Raw genomic sequence first — 21,979 nt, forward strand, 5'->3', positions numbered from 1 at the left:
TGCTGATGGGTACTGAGGCTGTTTCCAGTGCCAGGTATGAAGAGCAGTGCTGCAGTGATCATCCATGTGTGCATTTGTGTGTATGTTGGTGTATGATGACGCATGTGAACCCTCGCAAAGCTGGAGGACAACGTACATTTTAGAGAATATGTCGGGTAAAAGGATTACCCTGCCAGCAGTGTTTGAGAAGTATTTTTGGCACTCCTTCCTTCCAGCCTTTGATGGTAGCAATCATTTTCTTCTTTGCTAGCCTACTGGGAAAAGGTGATACTGCCTTTTAGCATATAGCATTCAATTATTTTTTAAAAAGAATTATTTACTGAACTATTATTATTATTTTAAATTGGCTATGGGACACATGTGCTCACCAGAAAGAGACAGAGAGAAAGAGGAAAAGTGAGAAAGCAAGCCGTTGGGTCTGGGACTCGAACTGTAGTCGGTCATTGTGGGAGTCCAGCACCTTAACCACCAGAACACCTGCCGGCCCTGTCCTTCAATTATTAATGAATTCATTTTGGAGTTTGGTGCCAGCATCTTTGCATATCTTTATTAGACATTTAAAAAATGTTTTCCAGAGGGCATGTGTGCTTATCAGAGAGACAGCGAGACAGAGAACGAAAGGGAGAAAATACCCCCATGAGGAATGGTCATGCTATAATCCCTTCCCCTTCATTTCTCTCTCCTTTTTGGCTTTTGGGCATACATACATCTGACGTTATTTCTCAAGGTGTGCAGTCAGCCTGCGGAGGTCCTTAACTACCAGGCCATGGGATTGGCCTTATGCATTTTTATTCCTTAAATATAATGGTCCATTCATTTCCTCTCTGCATTTCATTGTTACATGTCTTTTTTTATTGTTTTGTGGGTGCTTATTAAATATTATAGGCATTGACCCCTTTTTATTTAGGCTGCAAATATCTTTATACAATCCATCATTTAACTTTTTATTTTTATTTTTGGCTATTGTTCATTTCTCTCTCTCTCTCTTTTTTTTTTTTTTTTGTTTTGTTATAGTGCATGTGTGTGAAACAGAGAGACAGAGAGACAGAAAGCAAGAAATAAGACCCCCAGGGGAGATGGCCATGCTACAATCCGTTCTCCTCCATTCTTGTCTCAGGATTTCGGACACGCATGCACAAGCACCTGATGCGAGTTTTAAGCCACCAGGTCCAGGATTTGAACCACAGTCAACTATGTGTGAGTCCAGTGACCTAACCATTACACCATTTGTTGGTCCTAATTTCTAATTCTGTTTCATTGAGAACTGAGGCTCTGGTCTGAAGCTCTCAGTTTGTGCATTTTGGAATTTGAGATTTCCTTGCGATCTAATATAAACACTTTTGAGAAAAAGGTGTGTTCCTCTGTCTCTACTTTACATGTAGTCAGGCTTGCTAACCGCATCATCAAGTCCTCCACGTTCTTCAAAGGCACCTTGTACCATCCATAGTGAGAAATAAAATTTGCTGTTCTTTCTCTTCCTCTCCATATGGCTCTAAGAATGTTACACTCTATACATTTTGTAGTTCTGTTGTTCAGGGTGAGAGTAAAGGCTTGTGATTTTTGTGTCTCATAGAAATAGACCCTTTAGCAATATAAAATGCCCCACTTTATTTAACACTTTTTAAATTTGCCCGATATTAACACTGATTTCCTTTTCTGTCTTTTGTCATTTTTCCTGTTGTCTTTTTTGCCACTTTTTAGATTTCAACCTTTCTAGGTCAGTTTAGGTGTGTTCATTTCAAACAGCAGGTAGCTGGATTTTTTGTTTTTTTTTACTCAACCTGGTCGTAATTTAAGATAAGATAATTCAAGTTATTGTATTCAGTAATAGATTTCATCTTACTTTTGTCATCTTCTTTTACTTTTTTTTGTTTATAATATTTTTTCTTTCCTGTTTAATTTTTTCCTTTCCTAAACCCAGTTAAATTAATTAAATTTTCTTAGTTTCTTTCTTCTCCATCACACAGTTAAAAAGTCTATATCTTGGGGCCAGTAGGTGGTATAGTGGTTAAGGTGTTGGACTGCCACATGGCTGACCGCAGTTTGAGTCCCAAACCCACTAGCTTGAACCTCATGCAGGGTGCGTGTGCGTGCGTGTCCAAAAACCGAAAAGAGAATTGAGAAGAAAAGATTGCAGCATGGCCATCCTCTCTGGGGGGATGACTTCACACTTTCCCTCTCTCTGTCTCTCTCTTGCAAGCACATATACCCTATAATAAAAAATATATTTTTTAAAAGTCTACATCTTATTTGCCTTTTATTAACAATTATCTTTAAATTAATAAATATTTTTATCTATTAATGTCAAGAATTCAATAGCATCTGAGTCCTATAGTGAGACCATTATTAATAACCTTTGCTAAAATTTGACTATACATTTTTCTTTTTTTTTCTTTCTTTTTTTCTTTCTTTCTTTCTTTCTTTCTTTCTTTCTTTCTTTCTTTCTTTCTTTTTTTCTTTTTTTGTTGGAGAGGTTTTTGCTACAGTGTGCATGTGCTCACCAGAAAGACAGAGAGAGACAGAGAGATAGAAAGTGAGAAATCACCCCCCATGGGGAATGGCCACGCCGCAATCCCTTCTCCTCCATTCTCCTCTCGGATCTTGGGCACACATGCACACATGCCCGGTGTGAGTTTAAGCCACCCGGTCTGGGACTCAAACTGTGGTCAGCTACATGGGAGTCCAGAGACACAGACATTGAGCGAACTGCTGGTCCCCTGTTTTGCCCTTTCTTGAATGACTTATTCTGGGATAGTTTTCATTTTGTTGGAGTCGTTCCTTAGCAGTTTTTTATAGAAAAGATAAGCAGGTGGCACACCATTTGGGGACTTCTCTCTTTGGCTTTGAGACTTGCCTGAGTCATAAATTCAAAGGTTTTAAGGGTCTTGCCTCCAAGTGTGGAAGTCTTTGCCCCCTTGTCCTCTAGAAGTTAACAATGCAGATGTCATGTCTAGGGTCAATGTGATTCTCAGCATTTTTGTAGAGATCGTCAAATGCCAGCTGCCCAACTATTAACACCACCAGTGGCTGCTGAGACCAAGCTGGCCTTACTCACCTTGGGAAGAAAAAGCACCACCTCCACAGAGCTCTGGCCTGTCTGGGAGGAGGGAACAAGGCTTGCTGAGGACTGGAAGGTTCCCTTAAGATGGGAATGTCTCTGAGTAGCTTCAGATGTGTAAGGAATACGCTGCATAGCCCGGGACTGAGGACAGAGAGGCAAGTCATTCAGCAGATCTTAGGGCACACACTGTTGATTGAAGAGTTGATGGGTCTTGAAGGAAGTTTCTGTATGTAACAGTTGTGCTGTTTGCCAGGCTAGAGTCTCCTGGGATAGAAAGTCACGCAGTTGGAGACAGTAAGGGGTGGGGGTGGGGGTGGGCGGTTTCTGTTCTCAATACCTTCCCTCCTCTCCTCTACGGTCTCTTTGGAAACCCAAAGGAGTTGCTTTTTTTTTTTTTTTTAGAGATTTTTGCTAGTGGGCATGTGCACCCATCGGTGTGGGGGGGTAGGATGGCAGGAGGATGGCCACACCTCAATCTCTCCTCCATTCTCCTCTTGGGAGGCATCTGGGATGAGTTTTAAGCCACCGGGCCTGGGAGTTGAACTGCAGTTGATTACGTAGGAGGCCAGCAACGTAAACTTTATGCCCAGTAGTCGCTTTCGTAGGAGGCCAGCAACGTAAACTTTATGCCATCTGCTGGTCCCAGAAGTCAATTTTTTAAAAAGTTAATCTGTTTGTTCCATGAGTAAGCAAGAGAGAGAGACAGAGAGACAGCACCCCTGACAGGGTCCTCAGGCCTTGATTCCCAGCCTTGGCCAGCCCTGGCCCGTGGGCACACACATGCCCGGAGTACTCAGGGGTCAGCCTCGCAGAGTACCATGTGTTAGCACTGTGCCGCCGTCCCCGGCCAGAGTCACCCTGGACCCTTGGATTTCAGGCATTCATCCGGTCTGCCCTGCCGCAGTTCTCTGTCTCTGAGTGAGTTTTCCGGGTATTTGGCAGGTGGGCCTTCCCTGCCCGGGCTGGGTGAGACCAGCTTCCCTCTGATTAGATTTTCTGTCATTCTCACTCGTCTGCTTTTCCTCTGACTTCTGGCCAGCGGGTGCTGCTGTGGGTCTGTTCTTATTTGAGATGTCTGGTTTCCCTCCAGTGCATCTGGGGGAGCAGAGGTAGACAAAGGGGCCCAGTTTGCTACCTGGGACTTCAGGTGTGTGTGGACGACAGCTTCAGGTGACCAGGTGCAAGTGTGGTTCTTCAGCCTGCTGTGAGGAGGAGGCCGGGCGCTCAGTGTTCAGGCGGCGCCCACCCTGGTCCCAGCTGCACCCCTCAGCCTGACGGTTACCTCCTGGCGGCGTGGTTCCAGGGCCTCGCTGCACCGCAGGACCATGCCCAGCCGCTTCCTCTAGCAGACCCCTCATGCTCCTGCCCCTGCCCTACTCCTCTCTCAGAAGCTGTCACTGCTCTTTGCTCTAGCCATGCCATTTCCAGAACATTCCAGCCATTTGGGGGTCCTCTGTCTTTTACCCTACTCCCTTCATTCGAAATAGCCTCTCCCTCTTCTTCTCCCTCTCCCCCGATCCCTGTGCACGTACGTGTGTGCACACACATGCAGACACGCACACACACACACACACTCAGGCACTGTCAGAACTACTATCCTCTGTGCCCCCTTGGAAGGAGGGAACGAATCTTTGCCAGCTTTGATCCCTGGCATCCACTGCCCAGCCTGACCCCAGCTGAGCACTGAATGCATCCAGGAATGAACACCTGAGCTGGGTTCTAAGGAGAATTATTCTACACTGCTGTGGGGGGACGCTCCGTACCGGGTGGGAGGACGAGTTGGGCTGACTGGGCCAGAGCTGCCTCGTCCAGAGGGCTCCGAGCTCACGGGTTCTGTGTGCACGGAGCACTGGAGTTGTCTTCCCGATCTTCAGAGAGGCGCCCAAATGTGCTGCAGGGATTTGAGGGAGGCAGGCGTCTGTCCAGCCTTGTGGAGTTGGCTGCGCCTTCTGAGGGAGGTGGGCAGGATCTGGCCAGGTGGGCAGGTCGGGGAGACGAAGTAGCATTCCAAGTGGAAGAAGCTGCCTGAGCAAAGGCTCGGAGGTAGGACTGACTGTCGGAAATCGGTGTTTCCCCTGGGAGCGATAAACCTCACTGTTTTTATTACTAAGTGTGATCTACTAGGGAGCACAGGTCAGTTCTGGGGGTGACAGGAACCACAGAGTCATGAGAAGTTTGAACGGTTTGCACACAGAACCAGGAGATGGCAGATGGAGCCACAGGGTGAGTCAACTCAGCACCGTGTGGTGAAGCGCTGCTGCCCGGGCATAGGATAGGCTGGCTGGATGTCACAGCAGCGGGAATGGGAAGGAAGGACAGCGGAGGGCTTCAGTGACCTGTATGTCCTGCAGGAGTCAGCAGTGGGATGTGGTGGTCAGACACTAACATGTTCACGGAAGCCCGGTGCCCAGCGTCCCTGGTCTGCATGCAGGTCCCCCAGACCTGGATCATGGACTCCGCTCTGGGAGGACACTGACAGCTCTCATGGACTCCGCTCTGGGAGGATACTGACAGCGGTTACGGAGGTTGCACCACGCCATGTGCCAGAGATTGTTCTAGGCCTTTGACACGTCCTGACTCACTCACGCCCTGGGAGGCACTTACTATCCTTAGTCCCCTTCTGCAGGCACAGCAAGGCGAGGTGACCTTCCAAAGCTGCAGAGGCCGTAGGTAGGAGGGCTGACACCCGGACCCAGGCTGGCCCTCGGGAGCCATGCCCCCTACTGCCCAGAGCGCTGTCCAAGTCCAAAGAGTGCAGAGCGGACGTGGTGCTGTAACTGAGGAGACTCGGGCTTCCCAGTTGACGGAGTGCTTTCCTCTGCATTTTCTTATTTGACCCTTACAACAGCCTAGGCAGGCGGCTATTACAGACTGATACTCGCTCACCTGCTCGGTCGGTAATCGCTCTTGAGCTCCTGAACCAGGCCCTGCGTGCTCGGTTTCGTTGAATGATTCGGGGAATACAATGTGCCTTTATGTCTGTTACTGCATTTCATTCTCATCCATGCCTGAATGTGAGTCACTTTCCAGGTTGCATTAGTGTTCTCTCACTGTGTAACAGTTTACCTCGAATAGAAAGGCAGTGCTAAAAGCAATGCCACGTTTCTGTAGATCAGAAGTCTGGGACCGAGTGGCTGGATTCTCTGCTCAGGGCTGAACGCAAGGGGTTGAGGGGTGCTCTCAGCAAATAGCGGCTGCTCCCGAGTTCTTTCCACACAGCCTCCCCATCTCCCCCAGCAAGGGCTTGTGGAATCCTGGAATCCTCCTAGTTCTAATTGCTCTTTTGTAACTAGCCAGAGAAAACTCTGCTTCTTTTTTTATTTGTAAATTGCCTACAGGGTGTATGTGCTCACCAGAGAAAGAGAGAAACAGACAGCCAGAGAGACAGAAAGCACTCCCCAGGGGGAATGGCCACACCACAATTTCTTCTTCTCCATTCTCCCCTCGGGATTTTGGGTGCACACACACGTACCCCGTGTGTTCTTCAAAGCTTTGGGTCTGACTCGAACCGTGCAGACAGCCGTGTGAGATCCAGCCACCTCAACCTCCACACCACTGACTTACCCTGAGAAGTCGCCTTACAGGGCTTGCAGGGTTAGGTCAGGTCAAGAGGGTCTCCCTATTTTAAGGCCAACTCTGACCATCTACTATAACCCAATCATTCATCATAGTCTCAGTTCCGGCTCTGTGCCCCAGAGGTACAGAGAACCTTGAGAGACACCTACCCTGCTGTGAAGAAGGAGGGGCTCAGAGAAGCTAAGTGTTGGGTGTCAGCTAGAACGTGCTGTGCCAGGGCCACCATGCCACCCCGTCTCCCTGGGAGACGTAGGATGGGGCCCTGCACCAAGGAAAGCAGCTTGGGAGGAACTGGGGGCCTGGGCCTCTGGGGACCAGGCAGACATTGTCCTGTGTCTACAGAAGTGGGCCGAGGATGCTCTTTGACCATGTGTTTGACCATCCCCTGCAGGATTCAAGGCGCAGACCCAATAGCTTCGAAGTAGCGCCTGGAGGAGTCTCAGGAGACACCAGCCGGGCAAGCTCTCCCCCGGAGGGAAAGGCCGTGCGCAGGGCAGGACCGCAGTGGCAGGAGTGGACATGAGCGCTGGTTTTCAGAGGGAGCAGCGTTTTAGTTTTGGGCACCGGAAGTGGTGTCTTCAGCACAGGTAAGAAAGCGAGTCACTGAGTGTGCTTGCTGGGGCGTGGTCGGGTCTCTGCTGCGTGAGCCAGCTTATCGCCTCCTCTGAAGAAGTGCATGGTTGTTACCATTGTTGCCTCCAGAGCCCCTGCGGAGGCTGTTCTGGAAGTCCTCCGATTTCCTTGGGGAGAGACCTTAAGTTCCATCTTCAGCCATTGGGCCCCGGGTCGTCTCCCTGAAATGCAGTCCTTCTCCCCGTTGCTCAGTTTCCATTCTGTCCCGACAAAGGACGCACAGCTCCTCTCAAGGGCCCACAGCTTCCCACACGCCAGTCCGGTCATGTCCTGCTTCCTCCCCTTTTCTTCTCCTCTTTGTGTTTCTCCTATGGGAGTTCTTGCCTGAAGACCTCCCCTGCCCCAAACCACTGCCTAGTTGGAGGACCAAAGAGGTGCTAAAGACAGAGCAGCAGCTCTTCCCCTCGCCTGCCCCCCCCCCACCGCTGCCACCCCGCCACTGTGAGGATTTGAAAGGGTGTCAGTTTCAGGCAATGGCTTTCAACCCGGCTGTGCATGCAAATCACTTGGAGCATTTCAAAACCTCCACTAGCTCCAGCCCCAGACTCCCTGATGGAACTGGCCCGGGGAGGAGCCCCAGAGCAGCATGTGTGGTTTATAGTCGCTCTTCGGGCGTGCACCGTGGCTTCAGGTTGAGTGTGCAGGCTGTGGCTTGCCTCGGTGGGCAGTGGTAGCTCCCGCTTCAGGAAGGGGTGCCTGGGCGATTTACCCGGCTGTGGGGTACATCAGAAAGGGAGACGATGCCTGCAAACAGAAAAGGAAGAGGCTCCCTGGCCCCCCATGCCCTCTGAACCAGACTCTTGGGAATTGGGGACACACCACGCTGTGAGTGTTGGGACCTTTCTCTGGGCTCTGGAGTGCCTATCCTGTCCCGTGCTCCGTTCTGTGGGCTCACCGTGACATCCCAGGGCAGGGCCAGCCTGGTGTGCTATGAGCAGCCATGTGTCCTGTTTCCTGAAAGCAGATGTTTTTCACAGTACAGAGAGGACGGGGCCTCAGGCAGCCCTCGAGATGGCATCGCCATAGTTACCGCGGCTGGAGGTGGCTGGGGACGCAGTCCCTGGGCCCGTCAGACCTGGGCCCTGCCTAGGGTTTTCAGTGGAGGGGGAAGAATCCTTCCCTGGATGCCAAGGAAGAGGAATTGGGCATTTAAGCTTCATTTGAAAGGGCAGGGCTAGTGTGAGGTTCTCCCTGAGTTCAAATCCCAACTCCAGCATTTGCTGGTGCAGGGGACAAGCCCCTCAGTCTCTGCCTCGACTTTCTCACTCATAAATTGAGGCCAGTGGTGGTACCTGCCACACAGCTGCGAGGACACGGGTGAGGCCCCAGGATGAGGCCAGGTACAGAGCCAGGCTCCCCAAACATGAGCAGCCCTCCTGACTTGTGCAGGCAACTTGGCCACCACCCTGCCCTCTCGGCTGTAGTGCAGGGCCACTTCTTCCAGACTGTGACCTCAGTCCCACCACTGAGTTCTGGGAGTCAGTGTGGAGTGAAGGGACCCACACTGGTTGCCCATGGGGCCTAGCACTTCTCAGACAAGTCTGTTCTGCAAAAACCTTGTCCTATTACCTCTTTTGTTCAGTTAAGGAAACTGAGCACAGAAAGCTTCAGTCATTTCCAGATCGTCACACAGCTTATAAGGGGCAGAGCCTCTGGCAACAAACAAACTACTCAGCACTTTTTTGCTTGTCAAGATGCTTCCTGAGAAAAGAAGTTACAGTTTCAAGGATGACCCTTTCCAGGAATCTGTATGGCTTAATAGGAATCAGCAGCACCCTGATGAATGGGCCCCCTTCCCTGGCACCTCGGGACACTTCCTGGCACCTCTCTTTAGCATGTTTTCTTCTGTGTGTCAGTCGTTCACAGGCCTCCTCCTCTGGCAGCTCAGGGCGGGGTCTGGATCGATTCCCTGAGGTGCTCAATGGATACCTGACCTAGCCTGAAACCACATTCACTGAGGGATGCAAGCAGAGGATAGGGGAACTGTCCCAGGCATGCAGATGGGGATCCTCCCCAGACTGGCCTTCACCCTCCCCTGCTCGCGTCAAACTCTCTTTGTAACCATGTGGGCTTTGCCAGCTGCAGGGAGGAATCTGGAGAGGATGGGACTTGCCCAGAGGGAAATGAGCTGTCTGTTCCAATGAGAAATCTGGCCCCACCCCTTCCCGTGCTCTCCCTGGGGAAGAAAGCATCTGTGATTAATGGGCGCTGACTCAGTGCTGCTGGAGTGTCCAGCAACCATGTCCACAGCTGGACAGCTCCCCCAGTCACAGGGACGGGGCTGGTGTGTGCGGCATCTGCCCGAGGTGGAGAGCATGCGACCAAGCTGGCGGGCGTGCGGCATGGCAGGCTGCCCTGTGCTGGGGAGGGTGGGAGCCCATTGGCACCATCCGAGACTTGGGGACTGAGAACTGCAATGCTAGGAATGATTCGATGGAAGACCAGGAGTCATTGACCCCTCTTCAGAAGGGGACTGAATTGGGATCAATCCAGAATAAACATGATTTTTGAACAAGTGGCTCAAGGAAAAATCCAATTGGAAAATGGATCTGAAAGCATTTTCTCCGTGGCAAAGTTCTCTGCTTGTCATTTTCAAACTTTCATAGTCTTATTCACCATATTTAAAAGTCAAAGCTTAAGGAAATCTTACAATTTTTCAAAACCTAAGTATAAAACAAGTTAAATGGATAGTTTATTAATATTTACACTGTAAGTTCAAAATTTTAACATTATTTTTTATAAAAGTTCATCAATAGAGCAAGGACTCTGATTTGATGCATAAAAACATTATAATCTGAGACTTTAGAACACAGGCCAGCAAAATCATCTATGGGCCTAAGCTAGGCTGTTGCCTGACTTTGTAAATAAAGTTTTATTAGAACAGCCAGACCATTTGTTTGCACATTGTCTGTGGCTGTTCGACATCACCCGTCCTGCAAAGCCAAAACTATTGACTGTTTGACCCAGAGCAGAGAAAGTCGGCTGACCTCTGTTACAGATGATTGCTGTTTTGCTCGGTCAGCTACAACATCCAATATTCCTTTTTCTTTCTTATGCTGTTCACTTCCTTAGTATGAAGGAATTCTAAGTCCCACAATAAGGTGATGCAAACAGTGACAGGTTTTTGATGGTGTGCCTCAGAACACAGGGTGGTCTTCAGCTCATGACCTGAGCATTCGGGGAGGATGGAGGGGATTCTGGTTTGCATCACGGACAGCGTCAACCAACAGCTTGAATTCCTTCCTATTGCAAACACAAGTCAGACGGAAACCCCATAATCATTTCTGATATTGTTGTGCAAATCCACATAGTACGTTTGCTTATCATCGAGAGCTTTGGAGTGCACTTGCTCGTGTGATTTGATGGAAGCGTATATAGTCCTGAATTTAAACAGCAGCATGAAGATATCCAGCAAAGAGCTCTGTTCTTTCCAGTTGAAGACACTTTTCAATGCTCAAGTTCAAGATCCACTCCCCCACTAGACTCTGTTGTTCCTCAGAGGTCCACACCAACCAAGTTAAGCTGGTGGTACTAGCTGGTGAGACGCACTGCATTGCAGTGTACTGAAGAACATGTTTCGGTGTGCCTGTCCTTCTCCTGTAACAGTGTCTTGTGTTTTTGTTGGTGGTGGTTTTTTTTTTTTTTTTTTTTTTTTTTTTTTATTTTTCTGTAGGGTGCGTGTATGCACCAGAGAGAGAGAGAGAGAGAGAGAGAGAGAGAAGTGAGAAATAACCCCTTAGGTTTGCAGCCATACCACAGTACCTTCTTTCCTGGAATTTTGGACACACACACACACAGGGTGTTTTTTAAGCTGCTGGGTCCAAGACAAGAACTGTACAGTTGGCCAGGTGGGATCCAGCTGCCTTAACCACCATGCCACCTGACTCGCCCCTGTAACAGTTTTTTAAAGTTTATTTATTTCTTCCACGAAAGAGAGAGACATCCCAATAGGGTCCTCAAGTCACATTTCACACACACACACACACACACACACACACACACACCCGCCCTGTCTCTGCTGACCTGGGTCATGGGCTTGCATGCCTGTTATGGTCAGGGAGGTCCAGGACACACACCCAAGACCCACTGTTAGTTTTAATGGGAATCAAACTATATTTTAGAATAAAGTTCCCAGGGCTAGCAGATGGTGTAGTGGCTAAAGTGCTGGACTCCCATGTAGTGAACCATGGTTTGAGTCCCAGATCCAGCAGCTTGAAACTCAAGCTCGGTGTGTGCATATGTGCCCAAAATCCTGAGAGGGGAATGGAGGAGAAGGGATTGTGGCATGGCCATTCCCTCTGGTGTGTCGGGGGGTGATTTCTTGCTTTCTGTCTCTGTCTCTCCCTATAGCAAAAATCTCTCAAAAAAAAAAAAGTTAGAAAGAATAAAGTTCATTCATTTGAGAGTCTCCATTCATTTGGAGACTCTGAAGCACCTCCAAGGCACGCAGTTAGAAAGCGCCCCTTCAGCAGCTGCCACTGGTTCTCACTTGTGTGCTTGAGGTTGATGGTGGAGCTGGGCTGCTGAGCTGAGGGAGGAAGACAGAGGGGGAAGTAGTGAGAGACGGAGGAGGAGAGGAGTGAGGCGATGCAGGAGGCTGTGGGGCTCGCTGGGAGGACAGGGGCTCTGAAAGGAGAAGGTTCTCTGCAGCGAGGAGGCCCGTGCACTCCTGCTGGGGCTGCAGGTACCTCCTGGCATCGGGTGATGACCTGAACTTGACTTCCGGCTTGGTACAGAAGACAGGAGCAATTAGAAGAGCCGTGGGGTGTGTGCAGAGAAGTGGGGGCATGGGAGGATACCAGCCATTCCTCCTCAGCGTGCCAAGGGCCTTGTGGCCATTCACCAGCTCAAGGTGTGGGGCAGGGACAGGGAGAAGGGCAGCAAAGACTGGGTCAGCGTGCCAGGTCAGGGTGTGCACAGGGGGAGGGCCTGTGGGCTTGGCAGTGTTGGTGGGTGACCCAGATGGGGACGATGTCAGGACCCCAAGGTGGTGACAGCTGGGACTAGGCAGTGGCTATAGGCATTTGAGGCAAAGCCCACCGAGCCAGGAATAAAACCCAGGAGTGCGACTCCCAGGCCCCAGCCTGCTCTCGGCGGGTGCGAGGAGGGGAGGGCCGGGCTGGTGGCTCTGGGAGCTGTGGGCTGGAGCAGGCCTCGGGGGGATACAAAAGCACCAGTCTCTCTGAGGTCTGCTGCTCACCCCATAGAAGAAGGGCATTTTTAGATTTTCAAGGGATGACCTCATTTTTTTTCTTATTTACATAGCCCTGTTTGTTTATATAGCCCTTTAAAAATAGCAAACGTGTGCTAAGCTTAGTGCCGTCTCCCACCGCCAGTGGCAAAGCCGCTGTGTGGGGAGAAACACCTCTTTATCTAAGAGAGGGGCAGCCTTGTTTCCGAGGACAGATGGGAGCAAAACAGGACAGGTAGGAAGTTTCGTGGTTTTTTGTGTCGCTTCTCCAAAATAGCCACACTCTTGCCTCCCACTTCCTGCCTGACTTGGCTTGGGGTAGATTTTCTCCGTTAGAGGATCCGTGTTCTGTGAATTCTCAAGGAGGCTTGAAGGGATCTGTCAACAAGTAAACAGGCCTACCCTGTAGACCTTGAGCTTGGCACTGAGGGTCCCAAAAGTCTAGACTCGGGGTTGACGTCCTGGCTCTGCCAGATCCTGGCTCTGTGACTTGGGGCAAGGTAGTTGGCCTCCCTGTGCCCCTTCAGAACAACGTTAGCTATACCAAGCAGTTGCTGGGCAGATAAATGAGATAAACGTGTAAAGGGTTTAGCCCGAGGCGGACATAGCCAGTTTTAATAAACCTCATCATTAAAAACAGTGTTGTTAATAGCTGCTTCCTGCCTGGACAATTATACCAGCCCCTCAATCTCTCCCTTCCCACCTGTGTCTGCTCCGGCACCCTAGAGATCGAAGGTGAACACAGACCCACCCAGGCTGTCCCCTGCTGGAATCCACTGTAACTGCAGTGCCTATGTTAGGGGTCGGCATGCTTGCCCTCTAACGGCGAGTTAACTATGGAAGCTTGCTGGCCATATAGTCTGGCTTGCCCCTACTCAGCTGTGCTGTCATGGTGGAAAGCAGCCCCAGACAACTTGAGGAAGATGGGCGTGGCCGTGTTCCAGTAAGGTCCCCCGCCCAGAAGCAGGGAGCAGGCTGCATCTGCCACCCCCTGACCGGCAGGATGAATCCAGACCCTTAGCTCAGCATTCCCAGGCTCCCCCGTTCCTGTTGTCGTGACCTTTCTTCCTCCTTCTCAGCTCCTGTGCAGAACCTGACGTGTTTGTCCTCTGCAATACTGTTCCATCTTTCAGGGCTTTCCTTCCCGCCCCTGCGTTCCCCTACCCTGTGGCGTAGGAAGCCTTGCTCTGGGATTCCGAGGCACCCTGCCTTTATTTCACGCCTGATCAAGCAGGCATGTGCCGCCGTCTCTGCCATTAAAAGGGGTTTCTCTGCAGTGGGGATTCCACCTCCCGCAGCTATACCCCGCCGGACGCTGAGCCTCTGCAGGTGCTCAGGAAGCACTCGTTAGTGAACACAGGGTCATCCAGAGGAGTGGGGCCCTCAGCCTTCTCCTCTCTGCTGGTGAAAAGGCAGCCAGCAGTGGAGTTTTGGGGGTACCTAGAAAAGTGGGCTTCTGAGCTTTGCAGAGTACGGGAAGGCATTTGAGCTGGGCTTTGCAGGGTCGTAAAGGGTTGGCCCAGAGAGGAAGGTTGGAAGTCTTTCCATAAGGCATTTGAGCTGGGCTTTGCAGGGTCGTAAAGAGTGAGCCCAGAGAGGAAGGTTGGAAGTCTTTCCATATTGGAGAAATGGCAAGAGAAGGAAGAGCAGACCAAATTCTGGGTTCAGGATGTGAGCAGACGGCCCAGCCTGGCTACAACTTGGGAGACAGAAAGGTCCCCATCCGGAAGCAGGGTCTCATCAGTGAGTGAGTAGTGGGGAGGGGCTTTGGACCTTATCTTGTGTCCTAGAACTTCCTCAAGTGTGGTCCAGGAACTCACAACCACAGAATCACCTGGTGCACTTCTTTAAAATGCACATTCCAGAGCCTGTCCCAGACTGGAGGCCAGGAGGCTGGAGGGGGTGAAGGCCTGGTCGGTAGCAGGTCTGTAAGAAGGCTGTGACGATGAGCAGTTGTACCTTTCAGACTGGGGAGAGATGAGGCAGGAATGAATGATCCTCACCGAGAGCAGACAAGGACAACCCAGCTCAGACATGACAGTGACTGACTTGCCCGCAGATACGCTGGGAGTTACTTGCAGATGTGGGACACCCCAGCTCTCCCAGTCTCAGGGCCTGGAGGCCGGCCGTACGGTGGTGAGGCCCCATGTCCACACAGCCATCACAGCGGTGGTCGGTTGGTGATTTGGGACAAAGGAGGGCAGAGGTGGGTGTCTGGCCAGAGGACAGGTGGACAGGTGATATGAGGACCTGGAGAATGGGGCCCTGGGTAGCTCTGGTGCTCCGAGCTGGAGGTTAGAGAGGAGAGTGGCACCCCGAGGCAGAGGGGAAGAAGGGAGGAGTTTGGTGCTCAGCCTATTGAATTTGAGAGGCTGGGGCTCCCAGCCCATGGTGTCCAGCAGCTGGGAATGCAGGGCTGGGGAGTGCCGGGCAGGGGTGTGTGCAGCTGTGAAAGCCACCGGACAAGGAGGGCAATGCAGAGAGCGAGACCAAACCCTGAGGATGGAGCACACGCACCCAGAAAGAAGCAGGAAAGGGGAAAGAGCCAGAGAAGGGCTCAGAGAGGCAGAGCAGAACAGCGAGGGGTGGGCGGCCCAGGCAAGGCAGCTCTGCACAGCCGTCGCCAATACCGGGTGAGCTCAGGCCTCTCTGTAGAAGAAAGCCAGCCAAGCTAAGAGATGGTGCCATGGGTAAATAAAAATGCCAATCAAAATACAGCTGGAATCACGAGTTTCTGTTTGCCCAGGACTCGTGCTCCCAGCCAGTGGCTACAGGTGTGGGAGAGGAGTCAGCTCCGGACCCGCCGGCTGCCTGTTGGGACAAGCCCAGCCGCTGGCTTTGCTTGGCTCTGCTTGGCCTGCTCCCTTGGGATCATCTAGTGGTCCCTGAGCTGTCACCGTCACTGTGTGTCTGTCTCAGCTCCTTTCTCCCACCCTCCCCCCTTTTTTCCTTATTCATTTGACACATACCGTTGGGAATAAAGGTTGTTCCGAGGGACTTTGCCGAGGTCCCCAAACCCTACAGGGCTTACTAGTCACCCGAGTCACCCACTGAAAAGCTTTAAACAGACAGAGGCATTCATGGGAATTCAAACGCCTAAGAGCAGGGTGTGACCAGCCAGACCTGGGTTCTCAAGGTAGCCCCCCAAGCAGTGTCTCCGAGGCTGCTTCTGTGAATCCGTGGCTCCGGAGCAGCTCTGCTGGGTTTGGGGGAAGCTGGGGTAGGGGTGGGGGGGGGCATGGGAACCCAGGTGCCTGGCGCTTCCTCCATTAGGCCCTAAAAATCTAACATCTGGGCAGCTCCCCGCTGACCTCCCTGGTCTCTCCTTCCATTGATCCTAATGTGCCACCAACCTTACCTCTCCTTGACTCTAACACACAGGCCAGTCACAGTGACACCAGACCTCCCTTGCCTCGCCATCATCATCCTCTGCAAAGAGATGAGTCAACCTGAAGTTCAGCCCTCCTTAGGAGAGGGCCAAGCCCCACTGCAGATGACACAACACAAAAATGCCTGGCTCCTGGGGTAACATTCTAATACAGAAAAAAGAAAGACATATTGCCTAGAAACACTGTGTGAGCAAGACTAAGGCTGAACGCCTGTGTAACGTAGAAGGCGTTACCTTTTACTTAAGCAAAGTAGTATGTGGCAAGGTGACAGCCAGGAAGGGAGAGCGGGTGCTGGCAGGTTGTGATTTTTTCTTTTTTCTCTTTGTTTTTGCTATAGGATGTGTGCACTTGCCAGAGAGAGACAGAGAGAGAGAGAGAAAGTGAGAATCACACCCAGGGCTGACGGCCATACTGCAGTCCCTTCTCGTTCATTCTCCTCTTGGGGTTCTGGACACACATGCATACACACCCGGTATGATTTTCAAGCCGCCAGGTCTAGGACTCAATCCATGCAGTGGGCTATATGGGATCCAGCTGCCTTAACCGCCATACCACCTCCTGACCCCCAGGTTGTGAGTTTTAAATCACGCAATCAAAACCGGCCTGAGAAGGTGGCATTTAAGCAAAGACCGGAGTTGGGTGGAGGTGAGCACAGTGGGTAGGAAACTGGGCAGGTGTCCCAGGCAGAGGCAGGCCTGCTGGAAACACCAAGAAGGCCATTGCGGCTGGAGGGACTGGCTGGGTGCAGGAGGAAAGGAGGGTGAGCCGATCATTGGCAGGTTGGCAGAGGAGGGGCATAGTTGCCCCATATCCTTTGGCACCCCCTGGTTGCTGTGTGGAGACCCCCCGACAGGAGGCTAGCCCACAGGCTAGGGCAGCAGCAGGGCTAACTAGAAGGTTGCTGCCATCATCAGTAGGGACAGTGCAGCAGAGTGGGGTGACAGAAGCAGTCAGATCCTAGCTATTGTCTGATAGTCGAGCCAAATGTAATTTGCTAACAGTTGGGATGTGAGGTTAGGAGGACGAGTTTCCAGGGGTGAACCTGCTGACACTCACATACCCGGTCTTTTCCCAGGCTGGTCAGTTTCCCCAAGTCTCAGTTTGCTCATCTGGAGAATGGGGCAGTTAGATCAATAACATCCAAGATCCCCTTTGGCTTGAAAAGTCACTGCTTCAGCTCAGGTCACCAGGGCTTGGGTGGTCAGGGAAGGCTTTGAGGAAGTGGGGAAGACCTTGGGGAAGACCGTGTGTTAAGAAAGGACTTAGCCTGGTTACAGCTGACGGAGGGGGAAGGAGTGTTCCGGACCTGAGAGCAGTGCCAGAGGAGTGCTGGACAGACGCTGGTACCGGAGAACAGGGCCTGGGTGGGAGGGTGCCGGGTTTGCAGGGATGGACACTCGGACCCCCCAGCACCACGCCCTTTGGAATAAACCCTGAAGGTTCGGGGCCCGAGTATATTTTGCAAACACCGAGGCCCTCAATTTTGAGCCTTTTCAGATGGACGTGCTCAGGCAGGAAGGAACAAGGCTTGGCTCCTGGCCGGGGAGAGCTAACCTCCTGGCCCGGCATTGCATAACCACAGAGTCTGCGGAGCCCAAGGAGGCTCTTCTGTGTGGCGGCCAGTGGGGCAAGTGTGGTGGCTCCGGGCTCTGGCACCATCCCGCAGAGGAACAAACAGCCCTCCCTTCCCAGATAATGGCCCTCATTGAGCATTGTGTCCATGGCCTGCGCCCAGCACAGGGCAGCTCGGCCTGGGTAAGTTTCCTCTCTTCACTGCTTAGCAAAATATTTACACTACGCCTTTCTAGTAAGACGGTTCCTAGGAACCAGCAGGCAGAGAGAGCTGGAGAAACACACCCTGCAGTGACCCTGCTCCCAGCTTGGGGGAGTGCCACCTCACACCCACCGTGCCAGCCTGGCGTGGTCATTGCCCTCCAGGGAACTTTGGTAAAAGAAACGACATTGAAGGAGATGCTTCAAGGCCTGCCCCCAGCCCCTGAGCCGCAGCACCCCCTTGATTGAAGAAGGAGCTCTGTTTTGTGTGCGAAGAGAGAGATGGAATTGACGGGTCTTTACTGTTTCACAAAGGGTCTCTTTCTCAGAGAGACGTGTGTGTGATTTGGGGCACGGAAGATAACTCTGAATCCTGCCACCTTGGAGCTTTTCTGCCACACTGTTGATGTCAGAAAAGATACCGATTCGTCCCTCTGTGTGTGCGTTTTGCAATGGGAAGGAAGGAGCATAGGCCACGCCACCCTAGAGGGAGCTGCAGCTGTCAGGGGTGTCTGGACCAGTCCTAGGGAACAGGCAACCACGTGGTCAGAGAGACATTTAAGGGAACTGGGGAAGAGTCCTGGAGAGGCAATCTCTGTCCCCAACCAGTCCAGGTATTAAAAAAAAAAAAAAAAAAACGGGTCAGAGGTATTCCGCATGGTCCTCAGGACAGAATCAAACCAGTGAGTGAAATCACATGGCTTGTTTTTAGGAAGAGACCTCAAACAATAGGCCTCACAGCTACTTCAACCAAACACATACACACCTTCTGACCTGTGGTCCCACTTCTGGGAATGCGTCCTATGGAACAATAGCAGCAGTCTGTGAAGATCAGTGCACAGAGAATGTTCACTGCAAAATTCTGGTGGCAAAAAAATGAGAAAAGAGTAACAGGAGGGAAAGTTCAGAGATGTTATATCCAAACCACGGTCCATCATTCAGCTGTTAGAAAGAATGACATGGGGGGCTAGCAGGTGGTGTGGTAATTAAGGGCTGGTCTCCCACGTGGTTGGCTACAGTTCGAGTCCCAGAATTGGTGGCTTGCTTTCTCACTTTCTCTCTCTGGTCACATTAATAATCATCATAATAAATTAAATTAATTCTAAAACAAAAAATGAGATTGCTCCTGCACCTGCTTGGAAGGGCAGTGCAGTGCAGTGATTAGGAACATAGGGTCTGGAGAGAGGCTACCAAGCTTCAATCCGGATCTCACTACTTCCAGACCATCTTACCTGGCCTCGCTGAACACTGGCCTTCTCTCTGGTAAAGTAGGGTTTGAAAGAGTGCCTGTTCTTCAGCTTGGTAGGAGTAAAGGGGTTGATACATGTGAGGGTCTTCTAACCGTGCTTGAAAAGCATTGGCCTTTGACCTAGAAAGGTTGTCCATGAGATGGCTGAGCCGGGTGGCACAGTTGGCAAACTGAGCTGTAGGAGCACTGGAAACCACGTAGCTAACCATGGGTTCAGAGCTCCAGGCCTGAAAACATGCCCACCCACGTGGATAAGCACAGATCCTGCCAAGGACCTGGAGAGCTGGGGAAAGGGGTTTGCAGCATGTCAAGACCCTTTCAGGGATGTGTGTGTGTGTCTCTCTCTCTCGTGCGTGCATGTATGTGTATGCTCTTATGAATAAAATTGCAAATAAATTTAAAGACTATGAGAAAAGGAAGGTGCAGAGAAATGTACATAGGGTGTGAATCTTTTTTTTTTTTTTTGGAGAGATTTTTGCTATAGGGCACATGCGCTCACCAGAAAGACAGAGAGAGAGAGACAGAAAGCGAGAAATCACCCCCCCAGGGGGGGATAGCCACACCACAATCCCTTCTCCTCCATTCTCCTCTTGGAATCTTGGGCACGCACGCACACGCGCCCGGTGTGAGTTTCAGCCACCAGGTCTGGGACTCAAACTGCGGTCAACTACATGGGAATCCAGCAACATAGCTATTATGCTAACTGCTGGTCCCAGGTGTGAGTCATTTTTATAAAAAATAAAATGTGCTTCCAAATCTTACCCACATCCCTCACAAAAATAAAGATGCAGTCGCTGCCACCTCAGGGAGCAAGGGCCCCTCGAGAGCAGTCCCAAAGGACTTGTACCGGAGCTCGGCTGGTGCCCTCGACGGTCCATCCAGACCCAGGACTCTGAGACTTTGTGTGTCCACCTTGGCAGTCTCAGAGCCTGTCCCCTCCTGGCACCTGACTGAACAGAAAGGTCTCTCGATTACAGAATGTGTAGTCGAGACTGGGTTTATTTAGGTGAGGAACAGACAGGCTGGTGTGGCTTGGTATTGCAGAAACACCCATGGCCTTGGGGCGGCTCTCATCAGTGGAATCCACACCATTCAGTCGGGGTTCTCCAAGTGTCCTAGACCAGGCCAGGTTTATGGGAGCTAACAGGGATGCCTGATAACAGTGATGCCTGATCCCATCTGAGATGGACTCTTGCTCAGTGGGTCACAGTTATGCTCAGATCCCCTCCACAAGTGCCACAGGCTTGGGAGTATTGGGAGAGGTGACAACCCAAAGGGCCGTAGGTGGGGCATTGCTGTTGTGGAAGTCAGTCATGTCTTGTCTTCCATTTGGTTGGAGCTGCTTAGATGGGTACGGAGCATTATTATTAGTGAGAACACACATTTGCTAAAGGGACCCTGGAGCTTGTACTTTCTTTTTCTATAGGCCTGTGTGCTCTCCAGAGATGGGGGGATGGAGGGGAGTGAGAAAGCACCCCATTGCCAGGGGCAAATGGCCACGCCATAATCCTCCACTCTCCTTTCGGAATTTTGAGCATGCTGGGACCAGCAGTTGACGTAATGGCTATGTCACTGGACTCCCATGTAGTTGACCACGGTTTGAGTCCCGGACCTGGTGGGTTAAACTCACGCCAGGCACGTGTGCATGCGTGCCCAAAATCCTGGGAAGAGAATGGAAGAGAAGGGATTGCGGTGTGGCCATCCCCCCTGGGGGTGTGATTTCTCGCTTTCTGTCTCTTTGGTGAGTGCATGCACCCTATAGTAAAAATCTCTTTAAACAAAAACTAAAGGTGTATTGGGGGGGGGCATGCACACACACATGCCTGGCATATTTCTCAAGCCACCAAGTTTAGGACTCGAACCATGCAGTCGGCCATGTGGGATCTAGCCCCCATTGCCCTCCACACCTTCTATTGACTCCAGAGCTACTCATGTATTTAATAAATACATATAGTCTTAAAAATATTTAGGTCAAACAACAAATGACGATAATATAGCAAACACCAGTAAACTCAACACACTGCTTTAAATAAAGGTTTAATAAATACAGTAGATGGGCCAGCAGGTGGCATGGTGGTTAAGGCACTGGACTCCCACATGGCCAACTATGGTTCAAGTCCCAGACCCAGCATCTTAAAACTCACACCAGGCATGTGTGTGCATGCCCAAAATCCCAATAGGAGAATGGAGAAGGGATTGCGCTGTGGCCATCCCTTTTGGGAGTGATTTTTCGCTTTCAGTCTCTTCTGTCTCTCCAGTGAGTACACCTGCCCTATAGGAAAAATCGCTAAAAACAAACAAACAAAAAACCCTGCACACAAACAAACAGAGTGGAAGCCCCTGCAGAGCCCTCCAGAATCTCAGGTTCCTCCCTGCAGAGGGGCTGTCACCCTGAACTTGGCATTAGCATCCTGCGTAGTTGTTTTCTGGGCAGACTGCCTGAAGCTGGGTTTATCCTGCCCTCACTGGACTTGCCATGGAGGTGGTGAGATCTTGTCCCTCTCTGTCGGTGGCTCCTTCCTGTTAGGCTTCTTTGGCGAGGTCCCTTCTTTGGTTCCACCTGAATGTCCACCTGTCCATCTAGGGGAGTGCATGTTAGGAAAAATCCCGACACCTGCCCTGTCACTCGCCTTGTGATCTTGGACAAATCCCTTCTCCTCCCTGGGCCCCAGCACTTTCATCCATCAAATGTGACCTTTAAACTGGGCACAGCTTGGCAGCCCTCCAGCCCTGCAAAGATCTGGTATAATGGGGAACCCTAACCCCGGCTCCCTGGGAATGCCCTCAGCCACTGGCAGGTGGAGAAGGTAAGAGGGAACCCCCCCACCCCGGGGGGACCCTTATTTCCCAGGTGCATGACACATACCACAAGTAGTAGGATAGTAGGTGATTTTAGGGGAACATGGGAGAAATGCTTTCATTTATTTAGCAGTAGTAGTCATTTAATTCAGTAAAAACAGAGTTGGCAGTTACGCCTGTAGTCCCTACTGTTTAGGACAAAGCTATGTGAAAAGAAGCCAAATTGAAGTCCATGTCAATGAACGCAGTACGTAAGTGACAGTGTGATATGACGGTATACATTTCTGGCGAAACGTGTACCAGTGGTC

The 21,979-nt window shown here is 51.1% G+C and overlaps 1 protein-coding gene across 2 annotated transcripts in view; it reads left to right on the forward strand.

Moving 5' to 3' along the window:
* The window catches only part of HIVEP3 (HIVEP zinc finger 3), a 391,696-nt gene that overhangs the window by 287,137 nt on the left and 82,580 nt on the right, over window positions 1–21,979 (forward strand). For both annotated transcript variants that reach the window (XM_027766902.1, XM_027766904.1), the window contains exon 3: window positions 7,029–7,224. The gene's annotated coding sequence lies outside the window, so the exon portion shown is untranslated. The remainder of the gene's footprint in view (window positions 1–7,028; window positions 7,225–21,979) is intronic.

This window comes from Tupaia chinensis, unplaced genomic scaffold, assembly GCF_000334495.1.
Source record: "Tupaia chinensis unplaced genomic scaffold, TupChi_1.0 Scaffold143758_1, whole genome shotgun sequence".
NCBI classification, from domain to species: domain Eukaryota; kingdom Metazoa; phylum Chordata; class Mammalia; order Scandentia; family Tupaiidae; genus Tupaia; species Tupaia belangeri.